Below are 573 nucleotides of genomic sequence, written 5' to 3'. Positions count from 1 at the left end.
TAATACTGCCACGCTTAGTTTAGGCAATTAAGAAAGTATCTTTCTGTAATAGTTAGTTGATGGTCTGTAATTTTAATTTCCCCCACAGTTTTCACTGCATTGTTGCAATCCACTTTGGTACTTCTTTATGATACAGCAGTATGTAAATAAATAAAAATAAATTTAGCCTGGGCTAGGCTTTCTCCCTACGTGACCCGGAAGTGTCTCCGGACAGCGCTGGCCCCCGGCCTCTTAAGTGAGATGGGCGCACAACCCTAGAGTCGGACACGACTGGCCCGTACAGGCAGGGGTACCTTTTAGGCTTTCTCCCTGCCTGCCACATGCTGAAATCATTGCCAGAATGGACCCTACCTGAACTGTGCATTTAGTCATTGGGGTTGAATTCGTGGAGAAGCTTTGAGCTGTTGTTGTTGGTTGTTTGGGGGAGGGGGTTGTAATCTAGAGGCATTCTGTGATGTGCTTCCATCTGCTACTTAACGGGAAAGAAGACTAAAAATTTCAGAGCAAAAATTCATTTACATATACTGAGAAAGGTCTTCTACCCTTTCTCAACATCTAACCAAACATATCTGT

Source organism: Podarcis filfolensis, assembly GCF_964270895.1.
Source record: "Podarcis filfolensis genome assembly, chromosome: 3".
NCBI lineage: Eukaryota > Metazoa > Chordata > Lepidosauria > Squamata > Lacertidae > Podarcis > Podarcis filfolensis.
Note: the sequence above shows the minus strand (reverse complement) of the source record.